This window comes from Balaenoptera physalus, assembly GCF_965194825.1.
Source record: "Balaenoptera physalus genome assembly, chromosome: 5".
In the NCBI taxonomy this organism is placed as follows: domain Eukaryota; kingdom Metazoa; phylum Chordata; class Mammalia; order Artiodactyla; family Balaenopteridae; genus Balaenoptera; species Balaenoptera physalus.
This window is the reverse complement of record NC_138884.1, coordinates 29,304,511-29,330,904: the sequence shown is the minus strand read 5'-3', so window position 1 is coordinate 29,330,904 and position 26,394 is coordinate 29,304,511. Positions and strand designations below refer to the sequence as shown.

The following is a 26,394-nucleotide window of genomic DNA, read 5'->3' as shown; positions in this document are numbered from 1 at the left end:
CTTCTTGGATTGATCCCTTGATCATTATGTAGTGTCCTTCTTTATCTCTTGTAATAGTCTTTGTTTTAAAGTCTATTTTGTCTGATATGAGAATTGCTACTCTAGCTTTCTTTTGATTTCCATTTGCATGGAATATCTTTTTCCATCCCTTCACTTTTAGTCTGTATGTGTCCTTAGGTCTGAAGTGGGTCTCTTGTAGACAGCATATATATGGGTCTTGTTGTATGTTGTTTAATGATGGTTTTTTCATGAATTACTTACAAACCTTTCTTCCACTAAACTGTTTTTCTTGAGTCCTTTCTATTTATAATGGTTTCTCTAAAGTCTGTGGTATACCCTTCCTTGCAATCGGAGCTCAGTAGATGTTTTCTGAATTGGATTGAGTATTTACAAGAGCAGACATTGGTCATTTGCTTTAAGTGAATCTTGAAGTATCCCAATTTCTTGGAGGACATCTTTAAATTAAAATCCCCAGCAAAGTCAAAGGAAGCTACTGCAGTGGAGTGACAGGTTACTTATTCTCCTGAAATGCTGTTTAATCTTTTTCCCTTACCTGCCCAAAGACCTAAAAGAACTCTTTATTTCCTTTACCATCACAGAGTGTGACTAATAAATCAGCAAATTAAATACCATCCAGTATGGTAGGATTTTAATCATTCCACCATGTGGCTCACCAGGGCAGTGATTTTCAAAGGGGTTGCAAGATTTTTTTTTTTAAAGGAGAACAATGATAATAATAGTAATAGTGATGTTCATAATTATATTGGCTAACATTCATTAATTCTGTGTCCTTTCTGTGTATTTATCTCACCTATTTATCCTATCAGTTCTATGAAGTAGAAAGAATTAGCATTCCGATATTACAGGTGAGAAAGGAAGGTTTACAGAGTTTAATTTCCTTGCCTACATTCACACAGCTAGTAAGATGTTTTGGTGATTGCAGTTATATGACTGTTCTTATAATGACTGTTACAGTCAAGTAATCAACGTTGCTTTTAACTGTTAACATTTTTTCAGTCAAATAACTTTCTTAAGGGGTGAATTTAAAATTCTTACCTATCTATGTGATAGTCCTTCCTGGAGAGCTATGGCTTAGACTTGAATTTCTTATCCTGCAATCTGAACATTCAGATAATGATGCAATAAAATCCTTCCTGGGACACTCCTCAAGATGGTTATATGCTAAGGGAAGGAATAAGATATATTTTCATAACTTTTGTCTCCTATAAAGTACTTTTCTCCTCACTGCAGCTTAGAAAAGCTCTAAAATTGCAGCTCCTAAGGAGGGTAATCTGCAATTATTTACCATGTCAATCCACAGTATCTCATTTTATCAATTTTGTGGAAGGACAGAATAGAAAAACACCCAAACTTGCACAAATATTTTAAAAGCCATACTCACTGGGGGAGGGAGGAAACTAAGTTAGATAATTGCAAATTCCATTTCAGTCTGTTGCATTCCAAGTAAGTGTTCTGTCCTAACATGGATTACATCTTATCTTTTGAAATGATTGAAGCTAATTCTTTTCCTTGCTCGAGTGCTAGTCTTGTTCCCATGTGAGAAAAGAGAGAGAAGGAAAGAAAACAGGGCTGAGGATCTGTGGCAGTCACCCTTGTTTTCAGCTGCGGGGGAGAGGGGAGCTTTTGGGAAGTTATTTGTCATTTAAAGCAAGTGGTTCCCAAGGCAGCTGCTGAATGGGGCTGAATATTTTGTTAAATGATTTTCTTCTCTGACCTTTATTACTAATAAATATTTTTAAAGAAGCATTTAAAGGGTGAAAAGAAAGGTTTTTATTAATCTCTTTTCTTTTTACCCACAGAACCCAAAGAAATGGTGTCACCTGGCAAGAGATCTGCTATCCTTTATGAAAAATCAGACCAAGGTAATGCTTATTTTAATATATATATTAGTCTGTTTAACTCTGATACATTCAACTGGTTGGTTTTTCTTGATTACTGGTTTTAACTATTGAATAATCCATCAAAAAAGTAAATCATTATCTGAAAAGTAAAAGGAATGAGTTTTGATGACCATCATATTTAGGAAGTGACCAGTAAATTTTAAAATATATATTAGCTTGAAGCACTGTGGTTAATGATTAATTTTCCGACACTACTCTTGCATTTATGTTAATGTGTGGATAGGATCTTGACTAGAAGATTGTACTCTCTTTGTTTGGAAATAGGTCCAATTAGTGTATTACATTTACAAATGGTAGACAATAAGAGAATCAGATTCTTTTAATTAAAATTTTCCTCTTATTTAAGCATCAGTCAGACGGCTTTACATATTATTTTTTTAATAGACAAAAAAGTTCAGTACAAATTCCTAGAAAAACTTCATCGAGTTTGACGAAGACACTCTTACACAAAACATATATTTTCTTTGGAAAGATTGAATTATATCATACAGTTGTTGAATAGCATGCCTGATTATACTCAATGCTTGCATATTTAGTTGCTAAATTTTCCAATTGCTATGTGTTTTGTTTATATATGTTAGCCTAAGAATATGAACAATCATGCAAATATTCTAATGATATATACGTGTAAGCAAAGTGGAGCCTAGATGCAGATATAAAATGTGTGTATGATTTATGAATAAAGGTGATGTCTCAAAAGAGTTTTTAATAGAAAAGTTTCTGAAAAGTTAGAATTGTGGTGGGAACTAAACCCATCTATCAATACTATCTGCTTATATAGCTATGAAGATATGATATTGCTTTGTATATATCAACACACATACTGGATTTGTTGAAATGTGTACTAGGTCACATACTAATTGGAACTAACTGGGTTCTATTTTTGACAAATTGTCGAATTCCTATAAAACAAATGAGTGCTGAAACAAAGGAAACATTTGAATTTAATGGACATCAGCAGAAAACTGGTTTATGAACTTTAATTTGCAGTGGAGCAAAAATAAATTGTTAGGTTGAATTACAAACTGGGGTGTTTCTACTTGTTTTTGGCTTTCAGTTAATGCTTCAAGGGAGGAGTAAACCCCTTAAAGAAGTAGCTTCTCTCCTGTAATGGTGATTTTCAATTGTAGGCACACTATACTAAAATGTTAAGTCAAACTGTAAGGTATTTTTCAAATGGTTAATGAAATCAATGGAGGGTTTCCTTTAGCTTAGAACTATTAACTGTGACTCCCTAAAGAGAGGCATTATAATGAGAACTAATACCTAGACAGTATGTGGAAGGGGTTGAAGTTGAGTGCTGTGATACAAGCATAGGGAGATGTATGGTAGAAAAATGCTGGCTGAGGCAGAATCAGCAGAAGATGACACAGTAAAGACAGAGAAGGAAACACACTGAGTGAGATGGAGCTAATGAAGAGGGTCAAGGATCCATGCCCTTTAGAATGAAAATAAGGATGAAGAGAGGAAGCACAGACTACCTAGGATGCATTCATGTGAATTTTTTCTTTTTTCGGAGGTATGTATATACTAATACATTCAATTTTATTAGGCTTTGATTTCATTTATTTAAGATAGGTATAAACTTACTTCGAACTGAATGTAGTAAAGAAAGGGTTGGGGTGTAGGAGGGAAATTCCCATTAATGTGGCAGAATGTCCAGCATCATGTACCCGGAGTAACAAAGTTTGCTTCTCCCCGATGTGCCAATAAAGAACCAGTTCTGTATATTGGCAGTCCAAGCACTTTGGTCTGATAACACTCCCAAAGAGATTATACTCTAGGATGCTGGTTTTTGTGTGGAGGTTGGGAGTGGGGTGTGAAGGAGTAACTGGGGTGTGAGAAATGGTGTTCATGTCATCACCTCTTTAGGTTGGTCCTTTGGACTCATTGAAATAGGGGTGTTTGCAACTTTATAAAATATTCCTGTTAATAAGACAAAGAGTGCTAATATTCTGATGCTCTGTCTCTATTATCCTAAACGGGATATATGCATTTAAATTTCAGTGTTTAAATAGTAGAAGTTCAAGGCATATTAGTGAAGGTGCTATTTTTGGACAAATGGGACCATTCAGCCTTTCTCAGTTGCACGTGATGACTAACACATTCATTTTGTGTACCATTAACTCTGGCAATGGGGCTCGGAGAGCAATCTTTTGGGTTAACAGGTACTTTTGTGTGTGCAGATACCTGAAAGTTCTACATCTGACTTTTTCAAAAAGGGTCTAAAATAAGTTTTCATGTAGTGTTTCGTTAGGTAAAGTTATTGATGTCTGTTGGTCACAATATTCTTAATTTTGTCACCCCAAAATAGAGGCAATTTTACCTAGTTGGGTTAAAATATCCTTCTCTGTACCTAGTAAGATTATGCATAAAAATAGAGACCATTATTCTGTTCTGTTTTTACACAGGTTTATATGTCCTGGAAATAAGTTGACTTTCAATTAAGAAAATTTCATGTTTGTAATTTATTTGTATTATGTAGGAATATTAAGTATTATTCTCATATATATTTAACTTCCCTGTAGGAAAATGAAATGGGATATTAAGGGTTCAGCAGTTTTTTGATGTACTCTAAATACATTTTTGAGAACTGAAAATAAACTGTCATAAGGCTAGTTAGTATATAGTGTTCTTTATGTTCTAGGGCACTAAGAAATAAGGTATAAATATATTGTTTAGAGGTTGGTTTCATTGTGGTTTATTATTATTGGCTGTAGAATATTTTGTAGATGTAGTACACGTTGAAAAATTTTTTAAAGGATAAAATTCTTCTGATATTTTAAGAGCTTATTACAAATTATATTTTATATTATTTTTTATAAACTACTATAAGGTAACAATGGAAAGTAAAGCATCAGATTTTCAGGTTGATTAATAAGTTAATGACCATGAATTACAATGAGAGTTACAAATACCTCTACACATGTGATGAAAGGGGTGATGTAATTGTCACGATGCTTGGACTAATTCACATAGGATAGACACAATGCTTTACAGAAATAGAGCTATAACATCAGGCATACATGCTCCCAAAGAGAATTTAAACTGAAAGTCAGAGAACAAATCATTGAACACTTTCATTGAGAAGTGATTAAAAAGTAATTCTTAAAGAGGACTTTATATGAGGAAGAGTTATTATGATCATTTTTATGAATTTGCCTTTTTTGTTTTTTTATGATTTTCATCATTTGCCAAAGTTCTTGGTACTCTTTACTCTTCTGAGTATTAGATTCTGTGGGATACTCCATCTTTTTAAAACTTTAAAGAAAACTCCCAAGAATAGTCTTAATGGAATAGTCATATAGAAGCCATAGCACTGTCTAGAATTGTCTCCTGCTAATGTTCAAGTTCTTGCATCTGCTCCCCACATCTGTTTCTTACTGTATTGGTTTCTCTCTTACTACACTGTATACCCTAAACATTCTTGTCTTTCCTTATGCTGATAACTCTACTAGGAATGCCCAGTCTTCTTTCTTCCTTATTCCAAAGCCTACATAACCTTAAAACTGTTCTTTAGGGGGCTTTCTGAGTTCCTCATCATACTACAACTATTTCTTTTCCTTAACCCATATTTAGTCCGTAAAGTAACCTAGATACACTATCTGTCACACTGTCACTGATTTGCGTATATTGCTCTGTAGTAGCTCTCTTGTGTACGTGTGTTTAAATATGTATGTATATGTACGTATAGAACTTTATTATGTGTAAAGATACACACACAGACATGGGACTTTTTTTCCTTCAGTGTGACCGTAAGGAAGATCCTTCTGTCATCTACTTTTACTCCCACTTGTGAGTGAAATAGACTTTGAATGAATGAGGTCCTTGCATCTCTAAGATTTCCACCGAAGGAATATTTAAAAGACTAGAAGATTCCTTTGTACTATGAGAATTATAATTTAGCAATGTTTTGTATTAATTAGGACTAACTTGAGAACCTTCTCTCCCTTTATCATATCTTTTCAATGTGAATAAAATCTAAATTCAAATATACTAATTTATAAGGCAAATAATTTTCAACTCTTGAGATACACTCCCGGACTTCTCTGGTGGCGCAGTGGTTGGGAGTCCGCCTGCCAATGCAGTGGACACGGTTCGATCCCTGGTCCGGGAGGATCCCACATGCCGCGGAGCAACTAGGCCTATTCGCCACAGGTGCTGTGCCTGCGCTCTGGAGCCCGCGTGCCGAGACTGCTGAGGCCCGCGTGCCTGGAGCCTGTGCTCCATGGCAGGAGAAGCCACCGCAATGAGAAGCCCGCGCATCGCATAGAAGAATAGCCCCCGCTCGCCGCAACTAGAGAAAGCCCGCGTGCAGCAACGAAGACCCAATGCAGCCACAAAAAAAAAAAAAAGTAATTAATTAAAAAAGAAAAAGTACACTCCCTTCACCAAAGGGACATTGCCTAATTCGATCACCCATTGGCTTTGTACCACTCTGCACATGTGATGGGAGGAAAATCTAACCTGAGCTACTCCACAAAGACACTTTTGCCTAAGAGTAAAACACTACCTATTTCATATCTTACATTAGAATCAATAGGGGGAAAATGTTATATTGTAATTTGCCACCTCATTCATCAATTCAGTGTTTACCTGCTATACTCACAAGTGCTTTAGGGGGAGTGGGGTATGGGTAGAACTTGAGTCTTTCTCTTGTTTTACACACACACATATACACCCCTTATACACACATACATACAGACATATAGAGGCTACAGAATAAATCTTTTTACTTGCTTGTAGAAGTTATCTCTATGCTCCTTACCATTTTCCACATCAATATCAATTTCATCATTCATGCGGATGGTTGGAAACGTTAAAGCAGTCCCTGAGAGCTATTTTTAAGTTTTCAATAATTATTGAATCTCACGCATAGAGATTTCATGGCCATTTTGAATGTGCAGGTATGTTTGTGGACATGCAGTCTGAAATAACATATGCTCAGCTCTACAGTCAAATCTCTTTAGGCTGGCACCCTAAAAGTACCTAAATGCTAATAGGTATGGAAATTGGGGACGGACTGTGGTTATTTGGGAAACTGGGATAAAATTAGGACTGTTAGGGTCGGGACAGGGCTTTTGGGAATTGGGGCTTCCAGGGAACTGGCAATTCCCAGTAAAAGACACAGGACTGTGAGGGTAAACGGTTCCTTTAAGGCTTTAGCAGATGTGTTGGTTTTCCTTTCTTCAATTTTGCGGTAGTAGCCTTACTTTGGAAGGGGAAGCACGTCACTGGAGGCAGAGTGGTGTGAGCAGAGGCAAATAATTCGTAACATGGGCTGTCCACTAGACTTTGCAGGCGCATATGTATACATGTCTGTCCCTTTCTCTCTCTAGATTTATGTTTTTAATGCGTATAACGTTTAAAAAAGTATGCCACTAGATGTCAGCAGCAGCCTCCTAGGGTTCCTGGGGCCTTAATTAGTAACAAAATTGGTACTTCATTAGAACATCTTACCTGAGGATAGTAAGTACCTGTTTTGCAGGTTAAAAAAATATTTTTTGAGATATAAGGAGGAAGACTACAAGCATCATAAAATATTTAAATATTTTTTCAACTTGTTTTTGTTCACATGTGACAGGTTACTTTTACTCCCAGTATTCTCTCTACCAATGAGATGACATGAAGAATATGTGTGAGGCTGAGGAATTGCTCAGAAATTGGACCTGCTGCCAAAGCTTGAAATTTCGGTTTTAATGCTTTATGATTCATTTATGCTGCGATGGCACGAATATTTGTGCTTTGGGCTTGTTTCATTCTGCTTCTGTAGAAGCATTTTTGGAGCTACAGCCTATCAGAAGATGGTGTGGTATTAATTTTTCAGCATCTACATCTGTGCACTGTCTCCTTAGTAATGTCTAAACTTTCTCGGATCTGTGCTATCTTGTCACAAGATACTCAGAACATTTTGATAGATGCCAAAGAGTATTAGGGGTGTTTGCTCACCAGTTGACAAAGAAAACAATCTAGAACTACAAAAAGAACGCGATTTTTCATGAAATATAATACACGTAATTGTCGAGTCCTTAAAATGGCAGGTAAAATTAAAGCAAATGCTTTTTTTTCCCAGAAATTAATAAAAAATCGTAGTATTGGTCAATGTTCAATAGATACTAGTAATGTTATTTTAAACAATGCAGTTAATATTTGGTCAAATCTGACTCACATTACCAGGAAGATTCAGACTAATCTGCTGGATTTTAGTTATCAGTTGAAACTCAGTCTTAGGTGATTAGTTATGAGTTGGCTAAGCACCAAGCAGATTTTTAAATGGTTATGAAAAAGGTATGAAAAAAGGTTCCCATTTGGATCAACTCTTCTGGAAAAATTCTGCTTTCAATGCATTTTTAAAAATACCTTAGCAAAAGTTGGAAAAGAGAATTGTGGAAACATTTCCTTTCCTGAAACCAGTTTCACCAAGGAATATACTAATTGTAGATGTTACACCCTTATCACTTTTAAGATTTTCAAAAAATTGTTTTAGTTGGTTCGGGGAGGGGGCTAAGGAAATAATTCCTTTCACATTGAACTTGTTATATTTGAGAATTATTGGTTTATGAGATTATCAGCAAGTTTCTTATCTTCTGCCTTTCTGTTTTAGAACTGCTAGTGAAAAAGACTTACCAAGATTTTCCCCAAGACTGTGGTTGTTATTCTTTGATTATGTTTCTAGGTGATGAGGCAAACATTTGAAATCATGCTGCCGTTACTTGACCCACGTAATTTCCTCAGATGGAGCAGGTGCAGTGAGTAAGTGCCATTAACACATGGAAGGTACATTATTAGCCAGATGTTCAGTTAAGGCACTCTCAGCATTGAACCTGGTGCGGAAGCACACAGCTTGCTCGAGCTATTACAGTCCCGGTGCTTCCAGAACTTAACCCTCCAGAAGGGGGTCAGGACTGGGATGTGACCAGGGCATCTGTCTTCAGTCTGTCCCTCTTTTCATCATTTGCAGATAGTTCAATGACACAGATGTATGTGAAGTCTTTTGAGTGAGAGATGCTGCCAGTTTCAAAGTGTTTTAGCTCCACATTAAGAAACTTACTCCCACTTCCATATGCACCAGTGCCTTCTCTTCAACCTGTTCTTTTGCCTGCGTGTTGACACGGATTAAGTTAAAGCAGACAGAGGGTCAGGTTCCCTTTGGGTGGTTCCAGAAGTCCAAACAACTCAGCCTGACGTTCAAAGACCGCTTCTCTGCTGCTGCATCTCAAATCCTCCCAACCTCATTTCCACCCAATTCCTCACCCAGGTGTGGCTTCGCAGCCCATACAACCTGGTTGAGTCCCACGCCTGTGTATGATTGACTTATTTCTACCTTGTTGACTTTGCACTTGCTGTTACTTTTTTCTCCCCTCCCCAACTTCTTATTCTTCATTTCAGAAAGCAGAGTGTGGTAGGGATACTTCTCAGGAGCCAGATGGTCTGCATTCAAATTCCAGATTGCTGATTTATTAGCTTACTGCTGCCTGACCTAATGCAGGCTGTTTAACCCAGGGGATCTCATATTGGTTTATTGTACAAAACTGTTAAAGAAAAATACATAAATAATTGAGTTAATGTTAATATTAACTTAGCATATTAATATTAACTCTAATAATTACTGGCACATAGTAAGTGCTTAATATATGTTAGCTACTATTAATTCTTTCAAGTCGGTCTCAAAATTCACTTCCATAAAATTTAGCCTCAACTCTTCTCCTTCTTCATACAGTGATTATTAATCTCATCAGTGTGTATTTGCAGCTCTACCTGCCCACCCACCAATACTTTTATATTTGACGATCTATACAACTGGGTGTATTATTTTCCTCTTCAATAAAGTAGGATAATAATACTTGCCATAGCCATACCTAGGGTATGAAGACAAAACTGGAGAACAGGAGTAATAACAGGATTGGTGAGAATTATCACTCACCCTGCTTTTGTTATGTGTAAGGAACTGAATTAGGAGATCTCCTTCCCTTGTCTGATCACATAACACCATACACGTGTTTGGTGGGTGATGGCCAGAGAGGCAATGAATTCACATTTTTTTGAGGATGAGGAGATGGCAGAACATCCAAATACAAAAGTCAAACAGCAACAGAAATGTGGAGTTGAGTTCAAAAGAGAAGTTACAGCGTGAGTTTGGAAACTTATGGAATTTGCCCAAAGCTGTTTAAGTGGGTGAATGACTTATCTGAGGGAGAGAGAGGGTAGACAGAGAAGAGTAGTCATGAAGCAAACCCCAGCTCCCCACACACACACCATATGCACACAGTGATCAGCGAGTTGAACCTCAGTCATGTGCTTCTCCAGTTTTTGTAAAGGTAAGGTGTATAATAATGTTTTCCTGGAACCAATGCATGTATTCTTTTAAAGTCTGCAGCTGAAAATAGCATCAGACATAAAACTATTATGTCGGAAAATACTAGAGCAGATAAAGTTACTCTTGTCCCAACTTTTGACTCAATATAAATATCATTAACAACAGTTAATCATGTAATAAAAATGTTACTGTCCATTTTTTTCCTGGGAGAAGTTTGATATTTGATCTAATTGGTGATATGTTAGCTGTGCATAGGTCAGATATTAGATGTTTGTACAGGATGTGTGAAGGGCTTTGGAGGTCATGTACTTTTACTACATTGGCAATAAATATCTTACTTTCCATTATTAGAATATGCTTAGCTTTTGATACTTTTCTTACTAATTTATTAAAACTGCAAAAAATTTGATAGATCAGTATTCTCTGTTAGCTCTCACGACACTTGTGGTAGACATCTCCATTTTCTTCAGGAAGCTGGGAAACACATTCTGTGTGGTGCTGTCATGGATAATAATAATAGCAAATATTTATTGACTGCTTATTTGATGCCAGGCACTGTTCTAAACACAGTACAAAGCATTAGGGCCTACTGTTATCTCTGTTTCAGTTTTGTCATTAATACTGTGGAACAAACACCCTATGAGCAAAACTCATTGGCACAAGTCTGCAGATTATGTGGGTGGTTTACCCTGGTCTTAGCAGGTTTGCTCATGTCTCTGCAGTCAGCTGGAAAGTCAGCTGTGGGTTTGTCTTGCTGATCTTGGCTGAATTCTCTCATGTGTCTGTGATTTTGGCTGGGACAACTAGGCTGATTTGGCTTTGCTCTGTGGAATCTCTGTTCCCCCAACAGTTAAACTGAGCTTGTCCTCATGGTGGTATCAGAGTTCGGAGAGAAAAAGAGCAGAAATGCTAAAGAGTCAGAACTAGCACAGCACCATTGCAACCACATTCTGTTGGCCAAGCAAATCTCAAGTCTAGCTTGGAATAAAGGGATGGGAAAATAGACTCTGCCATTGGATGAAAGGAGCTACAAAATCACACTGCAATTTGTTGGATACAGAAGAGTGGAGGCTTAGGGTCATCTTTACAGTCAATCTACCAGAATCTTTATTCTACACGTGAGAAAACTGAAATGCATTGAGGTTAAATAACTTATTGCTAGGGTGGACTGGGGACCTTCACCTGACCTATTATGGAACGTTATATCCCAGGACCCAGTGATTGGACAGGGGGTGGGTTTGTGACCTGAACAAAATTAATCACTGTTCTTCCATGAACTTGTTATACAAGAGAAAGATTCTTCCTTTAGGATCAAAAATTATCAGGATATTGACGTAGAATTGCCAGTAATCTTTTGTTCTGCCAGTTGGAGAGGATAATGGGACAGTTGGGGGTGGGGAAAGAGAGAGAGACTGACAGACAGACAGACACACAAGAAAGAGATAAGAAACATAGAATGAATGAACAAGTATGAGAAAGTTGCAATTATATCATCTGAGCCACTGGATCCAGCCATACTTGAAACTTTAAGCTTACTGGTTTCTTAAAACAATAAATTTCTATTTTGTTATTAGTTTGGTTTGACTAAGGTTTCTATCATTGGAAGCCTAAACTATGTTATCTAACAGTGATGGATTATTTTGCAAAAATGGCTACAGCAATATTTCTAATCCACGTGCTCCTCCCGAGTCTCCTTGGCACTCCCCACCAAGAGGTGAAGACTATTTTCCCTTCCTTTGAACCTGAGTGGATTCGTGTCTGTTCTAACGAGCAGAGCAGTACTGCCAAAGTGATGCTATGGGACTTTCAAAGTGAGGTCATAAAGAGTTTACAGAATCCTCCTGACTTTCTTTCTTTCTAGACACTTTCCCTTGGAGCCCAGTCACCATGTTCTGAGACACGCCTCATGGAGTAGCCATTTGTAAGGTGTTTTGGCTGGTAGCCTAACAGCCAAAGGCCAGCATCATCCAAGTAAACAAGCCCAGATGATCCCAGCTCCCAGCCTTGGGACAATTCAGGTGATGAAGAGTGGAACAGAGATGCACTCTTCCCTCCATGGGTCCTGCCCAAGTTGCAGATTCATGAGCAAAACAGATGTCATAGATTTAAGTGACTAAATTTTGGGGTAATTTGTTACACAGCCATAGACAACTGCAACACTATCATTACATTCTTACCCTGTAGCTCCTCCTCAGGACTCCCTTTACTTACTAAAACATATGTCAGACCCTGCTTCCACCCAGTGACTGCCATTCCGCTTTGACCCTTGCCTTTACTTAAACTTACTTCAATTTGCCAAGTAGTTGTGGACATTTTTTTTCAACGCTTGTTCCCCACTCCTCCCCCGACCCCCATTGGCTTTGTGATGTAGCTTTGCAGGGATGGAAATGGTTAGGGAACATGGGTTGGGATATGCATATTGCTGTATGCCCCTATTAAAAGGCTGGGAATCCTGACTTGATGAATTCACACTTCCATTTTCTAGCCCTATGCTGTTAAATATGGTGGCCACAAGGCATATGCGCTTATTTATATTTGAATTCATTAAAATTAAATAAAATTGGCAATTCAGTTCTTTAACGACACTAGCTACATTTCAAGTGCTCAGTATTTATATGTGACTACTGGCCATCATACTGAACAGTGCAAAGGTGTAGAACATTTCCACCATCTTACTATGTTCTTTTGAATGGTGCTGCTCTAATTTGCCACATGTGGTCCAAGGCTAACTCCTTTAAACACTGGCATGCAATGACAAAAATCTTTTGACCCAGAGCAGAACTCTAAAGGATGTGGTCTCTATCTCCTAGGTATGAGCTCCAGGAGAGGACAGAGATGAGAATCTCTGCTCTAGTTAATAGGGTTATGTTTCATTTCCATTCACATGAAAAGGCTGTCTTTTGTAGCCTTTCCTGCATTCTTTTCTAGGACCTGGACATGTGGATAATGGTTTATTTTCTTGGCTACATTAGTTCCCTTTCTTTAGTCCTGCCTGCCTTTCAGAAAAATTCAATTCACAGAAGTTATCCCAGTTACAAATGCTATCCCTCTGAAAATACTTGGGGGCCCCGTGCTCCCAGCAGAGAGTCCTCATGAGGACACTGGGCTTCTGTTGACTTGAAAGTGAACTCTGGCTGTGGAGTGGATATTACTCCCTTAGAAAAGAAAAAGAATAACTTCCAGGCAAAAGGGTCTTTCTTCTCCCTAGGTGTAAATTTTCTTGAAAGCTTGTTTATTGATTTTCCTGGTAACAACTGAGCTTACAAGCTATAAAAGAAAAAAAAAAAAAAAAGGCAGGGAAATAATATCAACGATCAACAAGTTTATTCACCAGATTTATCTCACGTGTAGTCAGTCACACAGGGCTGTGAAATGAAATGTACTATATGCCCTAATCCCAGTTTTATTATGGAGTCCGTAGAATTTAGTTCATCAAAAGGGAAAGCAAATATTTAAACATTCAAGCAAGGGTCCATCCCCATTATAAAAGGGACTGTGCCCGAATTAATGTCATCATGTGAAGAGAGTGCTAAAAGTGGGGTGAACCGAAGCAAACATGGCTGCTCAATGGGATGGTACTTGGTACAATTAAAATGGTGTTGATTTTGATCTCTGATCAGTCAGTCACATTGTCTGAAATAACCTCCCCTAGCATTGGTCCTATGGGAAGGCATCTTCTTAAATTTCTGATCCATGTGATAACACTTTTAAAAAGTCTCATAATCAGGTAATTTTGGAAAATGCTGAATTTTATATCTCCCTCCTGTGGTTTTATGATGCACATTAGAATATTAGTCTCTGAAAATCCTGCTGTAAAGAAACCTGTTTAACTTTGTTTAACCCAGCATTTCCTAAAATTCGTGGACCATGGAACCTTTCCTACTTTAGTATATTTCAATGTAGTACTTACTGCATCCAGAGGCTAGGTTTCAAGAAAGCAAACTTCTTGAAATGTTGCTTTAGAATACAACATGAATTCCCAAGAGGGCTTGCTTTATAACACAAAAGTTACCTAATAACACTGTAGCCATTAGCATCTATCCAGTACAGATTAACTTTCCTCAATGAGCAGGATCCTAGGACCCTGATGGTGTGGGAGAGGCCATAACATGGAATGTTTTCTAAGGAGGGCTGTTTCAGGAGGGTTCCTGGGAAGTCAGATGATGGCTAACCATCTCCAGGAAAGTCTTTCCTGGGACATGAGACTTTCAGAGCTATGTTTCTAGGAAGGTCAGTTTTAGAAGGCATCAAAAGTAGATGATTAGCAGAGAAACTTTTAATAGCTCCTGTGACTTCCAGATAGTGTTCAATCACTTCCTCCTCCTGTGCAAATAGCCGTTTCTCAGAGGAGTAGATCACTATTACCGTTTCTGCTTTCTCACTAACCATTCACTCTTTGACCTGTAACAATCTTTCATTCAATCTCTCATTCCAGTAAAACTCCTCTTTCGCAGATAACCAGTTTTGTTTTTTTTTTCTGTTTGCCAAATGTAGGGAACTCTTTGTGGGTGAATGTATTGCCCTCTAGGATTTTGGATTCTACCTAACTGCTTTTAAGCTCCACATTTATCTCTAGCCCAGGGCACCATTCTGAGCTTCAAAATTCATTCCCACACGCATCTCATACTTACATCCCAAACTGATCTTATAAACTTGTACGCTAAACCTCTTTCTCCTATAGATCATTGGAAGAACCATTATTTACCTGGTCACCCTAGCCATGTAGGAGTTGCTCTTACCCTTACCCCAATCAATCACATTTCTCAAGATAATCTCCTCTATCTTGTCGTCCACATCTCCTTCCATGCCTTAGGCTCCAGAGTCAAATCATAGCGTTTCTACCTGACATCTGAGTGATCCTGAACAAGCTTTCTAGTCTCTTATGCCTCAATTTCTCATTTATTGATGGGAATAATAGTAATGCCTAAGTGAGTTATTGTGAGCTTGTGAAAATTAAATGGAGATAAATTAGGGGAGTAGAGAGAAGATTAAGTTGATTAAATTGACTTTTTTTTGTCTTCCTAATGGAGGGAATAAGTACTTATTTATTAATAGGGGAAAATTCTTAATGGGTTAGTTAGTGTTTTTACAGGAGCAAATGTCTCTTAAAATGCTATAGTAGTAAATAAGCAAAAAAACTAAGGTTGTGATTTGGTTGGAATTCAGGGGAAAATAAGTTACTAATATTTTTCTCCTCTCATTACACAATTATGGGCTATTCTCAGGAAAATAAAGGAAAGGAATCGAATTATCTTTACCACCCATTAGGCCAACAGAATTGATTGTATGATGAAGTAGATAAAAAAGAAGGACCCCAGAGTAGCATCTCTAGGACATTTGTATTATCTGTACACCCAGGCCAATGTGAAGATATCTGCATCTTGTACGGTCAGCCAGCAGGAACACTGCTAACACAAGATTAAGCCCTGGTTATGAATTTCAGACAATTTCCTGTAAGTGTCCCTTATATTTTGCTTAATAGCTAAAAGCCCTATTAAAAATCATATTACACATATAATAGTGCATAGAATAGTGTAGGAGAGTTACAGGGCCATGTGTACTCAGGCCTACCACCATCAAAAGAAGAATACATGATTGACGATAGTCATTCGTTCTTTCAATAAATTTTAGCGGCCTCCTACTATGGACCACTAATTCTTGATGCGGGGCATATAGTAGTCTACAAAATAATAAGAAATCCTTGCTCTGCTGGATCTTATGTCCCAGTAAGAGGAGACAGACAGTAAGCAAAATAAATAATTGTCCTGTATTTAAGACAAGGGCTATGGAGAAAAATAAAGCAGGAAAGAGGGACAGGGCATCTTGTAATGGCATTAGAATGACATATTTAAAGAGAGAGGCTTGGAAATCCTCACTAGGAAGATGCTATTTGAGCAAAGACCTGAAGGAGGTCATGGAGCCAGTGAGTGGTTCTGATCAAAGGAATGAGTTGATCTGACTTTCTTTTTACCAGGATCACTCTGGGTACCCTTTGAGAATAGACACAAGGGGAGATAAGTCATTAGGCTACTGCAATAATCCAGGCGAGAGACGGTAGTGGATGGGGCTAGGGAGGTAGTATTGGAGGTGATAAGTGGCATAGGTAAAGTTCAATCTTAGTGTGTATGGTATCTCTGAGGCCCATGCTCTGTTCTTCAGAAATACCAGGATTTCCAGAGAAGACTGAGGGAGGGGAACCAGGGAACAAAATCTAGAGAGATATACCAGGGAGATAGCAGGAGAATCATTAGAAAGTGATGTCACAGAACCAAAGGCAACGCAAGTCAGAAGGAGGTATGAGCAATGTTCCGCACTGCAGAGAATTCAACTGTGACTGTCTAAAGGGGGTCCCTCAAATCTGACAAGTAGAAGGTTGTCAGTGACATTATCAAGAGCAATTTTAGTGGATTTGCTAGAGCAGAAACAGCAGATTGAGATCAGGAAGTGAAAGGGTGTAGACAGAGAATATAGGTTACTCATTTATGACCAGTGCTTGTATATATATCTCCCCAATCCACAGTAAGAAATACATTTTATATTGTGGTCCACTGCACATGTACACACATACCAATTTGCGTAGTTTTCATGACATAATTACTACTTTTTATATGTGCCGTGCACTCCATTTTCTATTCTCTTCTATGTAATTTCTTTTAAAAAATGCTTGCCGCAATCTATTAAATTGATTTTATAACCCACTCTAGGGTCTAACTCATGATTTGGAAAACATGATCATAATCAAGATAAAAGATTACCCATTAGAACCATTGCCCACATTACCTACATGCCTGTCCGTCTCATATTTTGGCTTTTGTGTTGAAACTTTCAGAAACACAATCTCTTTTATACATATGGAATTTTTATACTTCCATCTATAGTCACAAACTGAATATCAATAGAATAGCTAATCCAAACTTATTTTAGTATCATTAAGACTCAGTGTATAGTAAAGACATTGGCTGTGCTCATAGATAAGTGTTTCCTGCCAACTAAGCAATTTGGGCCCATTTCCCTACTTTGATTTTATTCTGTCTTTATGACATGTAAGTGGGAGATCCATGACCCATGGCAGAGTGAGTCAACTGTGTTGAGGAGCTTTGAACTCAGTTGGGATTTAGAATGAGCCACTTGTGAGCAGTGCTTGGTATTTAACTAGGAGAATAAATATTTATCACATAAATAGATGGCCTTAAGTAATATATTTTTGGGGAGTCAGAAAACTTAGCATATGTCAATAAAAATAATGGTTGCTTCCTGTTCTATAAATTTATGCTACTATAATAGTAAAGGTTTTCGAACAGTATGAAAAATAAGCTTTAATTTAAAGGAGATAAGGGGAGGAGGCAGTAGGCAGTCAAAGGAGCTTTGTCCCCCCCAAAGATGAAATTGTTGCTAAGTTGAGCAGAGGATGAAGTTGAAGATCTTTGAGAGAAGAGGATAATTAACGGAGGTGATGTATTAGGGGCAGTGGTGGGAGGATTCCACTTAAAGAGGAGGAGGATCACCTCTCCTTTGAGTTTGGATGGTTTCAATGTTAGTTAAGTGTGTAGATTGAGAATGGGAAGATGAGGCAGTTGTTTCCTAATGTCTGTGATTTTCTTTATGAATTAGGAATCCAGATCTTCTGTTGAGAGTGAGAGGGTCTGTGTTAGGAGGGTGCTTGAGGATAACACTGAGGTTTTAGAGTTGTCATTGAGTAGAAGGAGCTGATCCAAGGTCAGGACATTGATGGATGTGATGAATCAGTGCAGACCTGTCTGCCCTCTCAAATTCTACATCTTCTCTCCCATTGGTTTAGAGCCAAGATCATGAATTGATAATTCACAGAAGCTGGATAGGCGCCATAGATTTGTTTTGTTTATTCCCCATTATTTTAATAAGTCAGAGTTTTAAATGAGTAGCTTCACTTGCAAGTTTTAGTTTTCCAGGTGTAAAAAAAAAGAAACCAGCTAGAAGATCTGGGGATAATTCACTGGAGCTGAGCAATGTCTACTCCCTTTAGTAAAGGCCCGCATTCTCCTTTCATTCAGTATCTCCGCCCTCCCCCCACCCCCCTCCACCACCCACAATTACACGATGTGCATTTATCCACGCTGCTCACTTAGGATGCTTGTCTGGCCCCGTAGGCATACGAGTGTGGAATCCCTGCTTTAAACCTATGGGATTTGTCTTTGAAAAAAGTAGTAAAGGCAGGCTTACTTAGTTAACCTCAGCCTAGTCAGGCTAAGGTGGTTGCAGCTCAGTGGATTAATGGTTTTTAAGGTCCGGTTACCAACCCTGATGACTGAGCTCTGGGGATTGATTCATGTCAATAAAACACATGAGAGATTTACCAATAAACATGTACTCCTGACCAGACTAGATGATGAACAGAGCACCCCTTTCCTGTGTGTAGGGCCATGCAGCAGTCTAAATTATTTATTCATTTACTGATACTCTCCCAGAATTGTTACTGAGTACCTACCAAGAGTCAAGAAGTCTGCTAGTTTGTGGACTTACAAAGATAAACATATATAGATAGATAGATAGATAGATAGATAGATAGATAGATAGATAGACAGACAGACAGATAGGTAGATACATAAATATGCTTCTGTCCCTCACAGAGCTTAAAACCCAGAGCAGGAGACAGACGATTTAGCAATCACAACAGCACCATGCACTCGGTATTCCAAGATGCTGTGGGTATTCATAGCCAAGGCAATGGCTGTGAGTGCCAGGCAAAGAGGAGTGGGAAAAGGTGTTCAAATGAAGAGAATTGCATTTGCAAAGGCTGGAGATGTGGGAGCATGAGATGTGGGGGGAACTGATGGAAATTACCTGTGACTATAACATAGAGGGCAGGAATGAAACTTGAGAGGTAAGGCTGAGAAAGTGACAGTGGCCATGTCTTGAACAATCTGGTAAAACATCTTAGTGGATTTCGATTTTATGCCACGTGCAACAGGAGACGACACCAAATGGTTTGAATTTGAGTAGTGACTTTATAAGACTTCTGTTTAGGAAGATCACTGATTTTGCATTGTGGAAAATATATACCAAGGAGTAAGGCTGGCAGCCTGGAAATACTATCTAATACATACTGAGTATCTAACTCTTTGTCAGCCCTGTGACAAGACCTTGTGCATTAAAATGAAAGCATAGAAAGTCAGTGAAATATATGAAATAGTGGATCATGTTTTGAACACTAGCTGGAAAGTGACCACTTCTCCTGCCAGATGCCTTCATGAATCATTGCTTATATTCAAAGCTTTCAAAAATCAGGGGCTGGTACCTCCACCCTGATATGCAGAAAACAGTGTCAACTATGGAGAGACTGAAAATCTGACATGGGGGAGGATAAGTCCTTCTAAATGTCTATCATAATAAATACATGGGTAGGTTGACAGTGAACTACCTCAGTTCCTCAAACATGAGTAAATACAAGGAATATCTAGAATATTATGATGGCTCAACATAAAATGAACTATACCAAATCAGGTTCTTGGAAAGAGGCTGCTACTTACACCAAAAGCTCACCCAAGTCAAGCCTAAGTCAGGAGTTTGAGAGACCTGTTAACAGTCCTACCCATTCAAGATTTTCCTGACTTGTAATATCACACATGTCACTTGTCATCTTTTCTGTGCTTCTGTAGCCTCGGCCTCTTTAAGCTTTAGTTTTTTATTAAATTATCCTTTTAACTTCCAAGTGTCTGTTACCATTAGACATGAGAGACTTCCAATAGGTGTTGGGTAGAGTTTATCTCATGTGTGTAGTTCATGTAATTCTTATTGAATGGGGCCAGCTTTAAAATGATCTACTCTACTCTGAGAGTAAACCTTAAGAGATCTCATCACAAAGAAAAAAGGTTTTTTCTATTTCTTTGATGTTTTATCTTTATAAGATGATGAATGTTCCCCTGTAACACAACATTGTAAATTAACTATACTTCAGTTAAAACAAAAAAAAACCATTAAAAAGAAAGTTTCCTCTCCTTCCAGTAAGAAGGTCTAAGCAGAAGCTCCTGAGGAAAGTCTTGGCCAAAGATCCTAGTAAAGAGGCGTCTGAATGAAGGTGCTGCGCTAAGAGGGGCACATGCCGAAGAGTGTGTGGCGAACCTCGGGGGCCTGAGCGCTTGACTGCACCTCCGCTCAGGTCCTGTGACGCATCAGCTGTGCATCACATCTGGAATGGGGAGGGCAGCCTTCTCCCATGAGGCCTGCCTGGTAAAGCCTTTGCAACTGCCCAGGGTCTGGCCTGAAAGATCACAGACAGAATTTTTGCCAGGAGCTGGACCGATCAGTAGATCCTGATGGAGTCTACAGATTGCTGGTGATAGAGAATGAGTGAGGACAATTAGGAAATGAGATGCTTGCAAGTGAGATCTGGAGATTCAGGTTATTGGTAATGATGAGATCTATAGAGTCTGGTGATGGAAATGAGTGGTCTGGAGAAGGTAGGAAAAAATCATTTGAGTGAGGAGAGGCAGAGTCATCTTTGTGGAAATTGAAATCCGAGAGAGTTATGACAGGAATAATGCCGGAAAGAAAAATAGTGACCTCTTCTGTCAGTGTGAAGTCAAAATTTAGCTCATCTATGTCTTTTTTTCTATGAAAAATATTTTATGAATAATTTATTGCTTTGAAATTGATCAAAATCACGTTTGTATCAGGATTTTTTTTTTTCAGGCTGTGAGATCTGTAACTGCCTTTTTTTCTTTAGTGATAGGGTGTGTTCCTGCTAGCAGTTGACCTTATAAGATGGCTGTGGTTGTTTGTCTTGATTTATACCAAGGCTCATTTTATCCTGAGTGGTTTTTTTTTCTTTTTTTCCACCTTTATTGAGGAATAATTGACACATATTTGGCAAAGTATATGTTTAAAGTGTACAATGTGATGTTTTGATGTACATATACACTGTGGAATAATTACCAAGATCCAGGTAATTAACACATCTATCACACTTCACATAGGTAACTCCTTTTTTTTTTTTTTTCCCTGTGGTGAAGATGCTTAAGATTTACCCTCAGCAACTTTCAAATATACAACACTGTATTGTTAACTCTAGTCATCATGCTGTACATTCGATCCTCAGAACTTATTCTTCTATCTGAAAGTTTGTACCCTTTGACCTGTATCTCCCCATTTTCCTTTCCCCTCAGCCCCTGGCAACCAGCATCTCTGTTTCTATGAAATTGCCTTTTTTGTTTTAGGTTCCACGTATAAATGATATCATACATAGTTGTCTTTCTCTGTCTGGCTTATTTCACTTAGTGTAATGCCCTCCAGATTTATCCATATTGTCCCGAACTGTAGGATTTTCTTCTTTTCTATGGCTGAATAAGATTTCATTGCATATATATACATACTACATTTTTTTAATCCATTCATCCATTGAAATACATTTAGGTTGGCTTCTTTTCTTGGTTATTATGAGTAATGCTGCAACAAACATGGAAGTACAGATTTATCTTAGAGATATTGATTTCATTTCCATTTTATGTATACCCAGACATGGGATTGCTAGATCATATGTTAGTTCTATATTTAATCTTTTGAGGAACTGTCAAACTGTTTCCATAATGGCTGTACCAACAGCCATTTACTTTCCTACCAACAGTGTATAAGGATTCCCTTTTCTCTACATCCTGGTCAACATTTGTTATATCCTGTCTTTTTGATCATGGTCATCCTAACAGGTGTCAGGTGTTAGCTCATTGTGGTTTTGGTTTGCTTTACCCTAATGATAAGTGATAATGAGCACCTTTTCATCTACCTATTGGCCATTTGTATGTCTTCTTTGGAAAAAATGTCTATTCAGGTCCTTTGCCCATTTTAAAATTGGATTATTTGCTTTTCTGCTATTGAGTTGTAAAAATTATTTATCCATTTTGGATATTAACCTCTTATCAGAAAAATGATTTGCAAATATTTTCTCCCATTCTGCAGGTTAGCCCAGTGTTTTATAAATAGATCAGAATTTTAACAGCCGATCATCATGCACTACTCTCTTTGTAAATTCAAGCACGTGTCACATTCTGAGAACCTAGTCTTCACATATACAGCCCTTTATTTTCTGGGAATTTGAAATTCCCAAATAAAAATCTTCAGAATTCTGAGTTTGTCTGAATTATTATTAGCAGTAGTAGTAGTAGTATATGAGTGGAGAAGAAAAAGGGTTGGGGGGGGGTTAAGTAAGTCAATGCCTAAAAAGTGATTTGTAATGTCTTATCCCTGTATAAGAACTTTTACCCATGCCAAGTGGTTTGAGATTTACACTTGGTCTCCAGTTTGGGGATCTGAATATGTTTAACTCATGATACTGAGAAATCTGATGGCTGTATTCCTTCCACACTTCATACATCTCTGACGTTTGTCTCCTGTTTTTCTTGTAGGTTCCTAGTATAAGCTGACCACATAAATTAATGGAAAGCAATAAACCTTTGTTATTTAATCCTATAGAAAAGCCAACTAAGAATATGCTGTCCAAACCTTTTTCAGTTGAGATCAATTAACAATTTTATCTAATTGGGTGGGATTTTTAGAAGATAAACAAAACACTATCATGTGATTAAAACCTACTACTATCATGTGATTAAAACAATAAGCTTGGCTTACCTATTTTGATTTATACGCTAATATATATAATTCACTTTCACAGTTGACACCAGTCTCTCTCTTTTTTATTAATGACGACTCCATAAGTTTAGGCAGTTTTTCTAGCAGTGAGGTTGATGGCATTGATGTGGCTTAAGGAAAAATTAACAGTATCAGAGGAGAGGGTGATATTGGGGTTGCTTGCCCTATGTTCCATCACAAATGTCTTTTCATTAGAAGTCTATCATTTAAATGTCTCCTTTTCATGGAAATTACAAAGCATTGTAAAACAAATAATTTAATAACAACATAACTTAGGCTGCTTACACCTGACAACAACATTACATGCATAAAATGTGATTCCAATAAGTTTTTTTTTAATTTATCATTGAGATAATAAACTATAACTGACATACTTTTAAACTAAAAGAAAGTGAAAGCTTGCCAACTTTTCTATTGTGTTTCACTCTCTCCGATTTACCGTTTTAAGAATAAATGCATACGATGGAGTATGCTGGGCTGCACACTGAGGTTTTATCCAGTTCCTTGCTGGAGGAAAGTGCTGTTATAAAAACAAGTAAAACATACAAAGAGAGGTAATAGAAGAAGTAATTTTACAATAAAAGAGTGGAACTATAAATCTACTTTTGCTTGGATATCCTTGGTGTTACCCAATTTGCCCACTTACTAGGACCCTCAATGGGCTGGCTGACAAAGACAGTGGTGAATTGAGAGGCACAAGGTGGATGACTGTCTAGTGCCTAGTTTTGAAATGTTCAGAGAGTGACGTAGGTAGTAGCTGATGGTAAGACAGAGAGAGGCAGGGGTTGAGTGGGCCCTGCAGATGCCAGGATGCGACAGCTTCAGTGGGTGTAAGTGGTGAAATAAGTGACAAAGCTGTGTAGACACTGATGGTGTGTTTATGTAGGAGGCAGATCTTGCGGCCAGGATGGGAAAGGGAGTGTTTGTGCCACAAAGTTAGGCACTGGATCAGTTATTGCCTTGCACTGAGATGGGTGGTTATTTTGTCCCCTCGGCTAGATTTTATTCTCTTTGAGGGTGGCAGCCTTGTTTTAAAATTGTCTCCTCGAGCTGCTGGGCAGTTATGAAATGAGATTGATTGTTCCATGAGGATCACTTGTGAAGCTCTCTTATGGATTTTCGACCTCTTGAGGACTACAGTTAGTGCTAGTAAGCCCAGGGCCACCACCTCTCTTAGAAGACATGGAACAGGGCAGAGAGGAAACGACCTGTTTAGGGTCAGAGTGCACTTTGGTTCATTCACTAGGCTAGTGTCACCATCTGCCTTCTTTGACCCTAAACACTGTCCTTCTAGACTCCTAGTATCTTTCTATTCTTTTCGTCTTCTAAGGACTCCTCTGACACGCAACATTTCCCTGCTTGATCCAGGATACCTGTCCAGTTCTCAGAGTCCCAGCTTGTGCTCCTGGAACTTGACCTCTGACCTGAGTGACAATATCTAGGTTTCAGTTTTTCCTGGCCCATCCCATCACTTTCAAACTAACATCCTGATAAATATTGCCTTCATGTGTGTGAATGACCTGCATATAACCACTTAGACCTCTGTTGGACAATAAGGTTTGGTTGCAGTTGGCACCATGGATGGATAACTTAGTACTCTGCTGAATAGAGCACTGAAGCTGTCTTAATGAGCATTATATAAATGATTTAAATTCTCTTACACAGTTTATTAAATCATACGTGTTGGATAGGTTCCTGCATTTGAAGCATGTTGCTAACAACATGATACAGCATCTTATTTTTCCTTCAGCCAGATATTTCCGATCATAGACTTGTGCATAGTATTGTAAAAATAAGCTACTAATTTACAGATAATTGCATGAGGAATGTGACAGCCGCATTATACATGATCCTTTGCTTAAAAAACACATTAAGGACTGGGACATTCAGATCTTTTGCACGGGAAAGAATGTGTTCAGCATTATTAAAACTTCTTTCAATGTATTAATTTTTTAAAAGTTTAAACAGAATACCTGTTCAGTTTGGCAGAATCATTTGTTATGGGCTTTCTGGCTAGCAGAATGCAGGCTTCAACTTTGGCAGGGCTATTTGAGAACTAGCTCCATATTTGGGACTCTTCAGTTTCCTGTCTCATTGCTGGACTTCAATTTCAGAACTTTATATCTTTGTATAATCCTGAAATAGTGTCAGTGATTTTGATGTCTCCATAATGGAGATTATTTTGTCAAGTAATGCTTTGTACAATTTATAGATAATTTTTACCACGCAGGCATTGATGTTAAAACTAAAAAAAAAAAAAAAAAAAATAGATTTAAAAGATATTCTAGGTATTATAAAAGTAGTCACCCCCTACTCACTTCCCCAAGATCCTATTTTATTACTGGACCAATGGTAAAATGTGGTTAGTTTTTAAACAAGAGCGTGGTTGTTTCTTTCTTTTTAAAAATTTTTTATTGGGGTATAGTTGCTTGAAAATGTTGTATTAGTTTCTGCTGTACAGCAAGGTGAATCAGCTATACATATACACGTATACATATATGCCATCTTTTTTGGATTTCCTTCCTATTTTGGTCGCCACAGAGCAATGAGTAGAGCTTCCTGTGCTATACAGTAGGTTCTCATTAGTTACCTATTTTATACATAGTAGTGTATATATGTCAATCCCCATCTCCCAATTCATCCCACCCCTCCTTCCCGCCTTGGTATCCATATGTTTGTTGTCTACCTCTGAGTCTCTAGTTCTGCTTTGCAAATAAGTTCATCTGTATCATTTTTCTAGATTCCACACATAAGCGATATCATATGACATTTGTTTTTCTCTTTCTGACTTATTTCACTCTGGTATGACAGACTCTAGGTCCATCTCTGCCTCTACAAATGACCCAATTTTGTTCCTTTTTATGGCTGAGTAATATTCCATTGTATATATGTACCACATCTTCTTTATCCATTCCTCTGTTGATGGACATTTAGGTTCCTTCCATGTCCTGGCTATTGTAAATAGTGCTGCAATGAACATTGTGGTGAATGTATCTTTTTGAATTATGGTGTTCTCTGGGTATATGCCCAGTAGTGGCATTGCTGGGTCATATGGTACTTCTATTTTTAGTTTTTTAAGGAACCTCCATACTGTTCTCCATAGTGGCTGTGTAAATTTGCATCTGAAAGTGGTTGTTTCTTAAGATTTTGCTCCTACTAGAGAAAAAGGTTTTCCTGAAGGACTTCAGCTGGTATCCCTATACATAGAGTAAAAGCAAATATATATATATATTTTTTTTTTTCTAAAGGTTTTTTTTTTTTAACATCTTTATTGGAGTATAATTGCTTTACATTGTTGTGTTAGTTGCTGCTGTATAGTATAACAAAGTGAATCACCTATACATATACATATATCCCCATTATCACCTCCCTCGTGCATCTCCCTCCCATCCTCCTTATCTCACCCCCCTTATCCCACCCCTCTAGGTGGTCACAAAGCACCAAGCACCAAGCTATATGTGCCACATCTTCTTTATCCATTCATCTGTCGATGGACACCTAGGTTGATTCCGTGTCCTGGCTATTGTAAATAGTGCT

At 37.9% G+C, this 26,394-nt stretch overlaps 1 protein-coding gene across 7 annotated transcripts in view; it reads left to right on the top strand.

Moving 5' to 3' along the window:
• INPP4B (inositol polyphosphate-4-phosphatase type II B) overlaps positions 1 to 26,394 on the top strand; it is a 750,879-nt gene that overhangs the window by 139,651 nt on the left and 584,834 nt on the right. For all 7 annotated transcript variants that reach the window (XM_082463351.1, XM_082463352.1, XM_082463345.1 and 4 more), the window contains one exon: positions 1,821 to 1,883. The gene's annotated coding sequence lies outside the window, so the exon portion shown is untranslated. The remainder of the gene's footprint in view (positions 1 to 1,820; positions 1,884 to 26,394) is intronic.